General features: G+C 38.7%; 1 long non-coding RNA gene and 1 other non-coding gene across 2 annotated transcripts in view; one reads left to right on the top strand and one right to left on the bottom strand.

Moving 5' to 3' along the window:
* The window catches only part of LOC128248095 (uncharacterized), a 108313-nt gene that overhangs the window by 84238 nt on the left and 21493 nt on the right, over nt 1-2582 (top strand). The window lies entirely within an intron of this gene.
* LOC106873547 (uncharacterized) overlaps nt 1-2582 on the bottom strand; it is a 52991-nt gene that overhangs the window by 30840 nt on the left and 19569 nt on the right. The gene's annotated exons all lie outside the window — the stretch shown is intronic.

The following is a 2582-nucleotide window of genomic DNA, read 5'->3' as shown; positions in this document are numbered from 1 at the left end:
AGGTCTACTTTGTCTTTCATCCTTTTGGGGTCAATAAATTAAGTACCAGTGAAACACTGGGGTTGATGTAATTGACTATCCCCCCCCACCAAAATTTCAGGGCCTGTGCCTTTAGTAGAAAGGATTATTAAAAAGGTAGCAAGTTGGTGGAATTGTTACTGTACTGGACAAAATGCTTTTGTTTGTTTTATGTTCCAAGTTCAAATTCTGCCTTTTACATGCCACCGGCATGGGAACCAGTCCGGTGGCACTGGCATCAACCATGCTCGAATGGTGCTTTTTACATGCTACCAGTATGGGAGCCAGTCAGGTGGCACTGGCATCTTTACAATGACATTGTAAGGTAGGTGTGAGAGGCCAGATCTAACCATCTTGAACATAAAACAGGCAGAATATTTGGGCTGGATATGACTGAATTAAATGCTAAAGGGTTAAACACACCCCAGAATCTACTGAGGTAAGATTCTGTTGTTCTAATATTGGCTTTACCAGAGGTGTAGCCATGTTGGGGCACCACCATTTTTATGTTACGATTTAAACTCATTTTAGTTTTTCAAAGTAATAAAAACAAATTGTTAAATTTTGCATTCTGTTATATTCTAGTCTTTTTTTATACACACACACACACACACACACACACACACACACACACACACACATATATATAAATGAAATTTTGCTGTGATTCTGAAGTTTTAAGTTTTAATCTTTACGTTGTTGGGCAGTTCAGTGTCAGTCATGCTAATATGGGTGGTGGTGGTGGTGGTTGGGGGGGATATTCAATCCATGATGACTAATAGCTTCTCTGTGTCATTAATTTAATTAGCAATCATTGTACTTAATTTATTTCTATTTTTAGGTTGTTAGTATTAATCTAAGTAATTCACTTTAATAAGAAACCAAAATGTCAAACATGACACAGAAGCCAAATTTGTCTTAAAACAAAGTCTTTTTTCACAATTGTTCTCAGAGGTAGAAAGGACAGCTTTCATTACTGTTTCCCCAGGGTCACCTTGACTGGGAGAGAGAGAGCATAATGGTAAGTATAATGCAAAAATAGATACGTTGAGAAGAGAATAGGGTTGAAATCATGAGTAGTTAGTAATACAAGACTTATTGTTAGGTTTAGTGTGTGCGTACGAGTAGATGTAATCGCCTTACCTCGGTTTTCCTTTCCTCGACTGCGAGTCTGTCTTGCAGTATCCAATCCTTGAAGCTTGCCCCGACCCAAAGTACGCCAGGAATAGCAGCTGCCTCTCCCAAACCTAGACCGTCGCTTAACACGTCTTGTCCTGACCACAACCCCGTTCGAAAAGGGCACGAATCCCGATCGAGGCTCCCTCTGCCCTTTTTCCCCTTCCGGTCGACTCGCCCTTCCGGTCAGCCTCCCCAGACACCGACGTCAAACCACAGAAACATCACTAAATATTTTTACGTGCCACATAATAAGCATCCAATACACTCTGTAAAATAGTTGGCATTAGGAAGGGTATCCAGCTGTAGGAACCATGCCAAAACACACAATGGAACTTGGTACAGCTTCTGGCCTGGCCGTCTCCTCTCAGACTGTCCAGCCCATGCCAGCATGGAAAATGGATGCTAAATGATGATGATGATGATAAATGTTTCCTTCATGACAGACAGTCTTAAATAACTAAACCTTACAAACTTGGTACAAATGCTACATATTATAACCTCCAATGATCCCACATGCAATCTTACACATGTAGCATCATCAAAACTGTATCCCAAAGAACTTACTATAAAAACCCATGTAATTTACACACTTTTTTTGCAAAAATAAAATCAAACTTTAGTGGGTGCATAAATTACATGAGTAGATCATTTCCAGAATTTTGTTTGAAATTTTTGTTGTTGCAAAAAGACGTACAAAACATAAACATTTGTACCAGAAGTTGACTCATTTAATGTCAGAGAAGGTTTTTGCAGAAAAAAATAATGACTTAAATATAATGAAGTTGACTTTTATTTATGTTGGACAGTATAATGCTTACTTTTTCTGTATAAATTTACTGAAACCATTAAATGGTTAACTAGCCTTTGAAGTCTGACGTTCATGCTGGTAAATACGGTTTGGGCCATATTTTACATTGCTTGGAGTTTCTACCTATTGTAATGGAACACCATTCACATACATAGTGATATGGATATTCCTAACTGAAAAAATGTAATGATATGGATAATCTTGATTGTATGGTTTTATTTTTATCTGTTCATTACGAGGCACAGTTTTAAGTTTGTTACACTGTTTACACCAATTTCAAACATTAGCTTCATTAGCATTAAAATGCCTTCCAGCAGCTCTATTGCCACATTCAAAAGAAGCTGTCCACTTCATTGGTTGATTCACCCATTGCCACCTATAGCTCACTTAGGCACTGATTCTTCTCCCTATCCTTCTATCACCATCATCACCTCTCCACTACTACAACTACTAGCATGAACACTACCACTGCTGCTGCTGCATCTTACATACCAGGAGTCCACACTTGAGATTGAATGGTGTTTAGATGAATGAAGGCTTTGAGTGCAGAAGACATGTGAAGGTAATGGTGTCACTC

The sequence above is a fragment of the Octopus bimaculoides genome, chromosome 6 (genome assembly GCF_001194135.2).
Source record: "Octopus bimaculoides isolate UCB-OBI-ISO-001 chromosome 6, ASM119413v2, whole genome shotgun sequence".
Taxonomy (NCBI): domain Eukaryota; kingdom Metazoa; phylum Mollusca; class Cephalopoda; order Octopoda; family Octopodidae; genus Octopus; species Octopus bimaculoides.
Note: the sequence above shows the minus strand (reverse complement) of the source record. Positions and strands in the feature narration are given on the sequence as shown.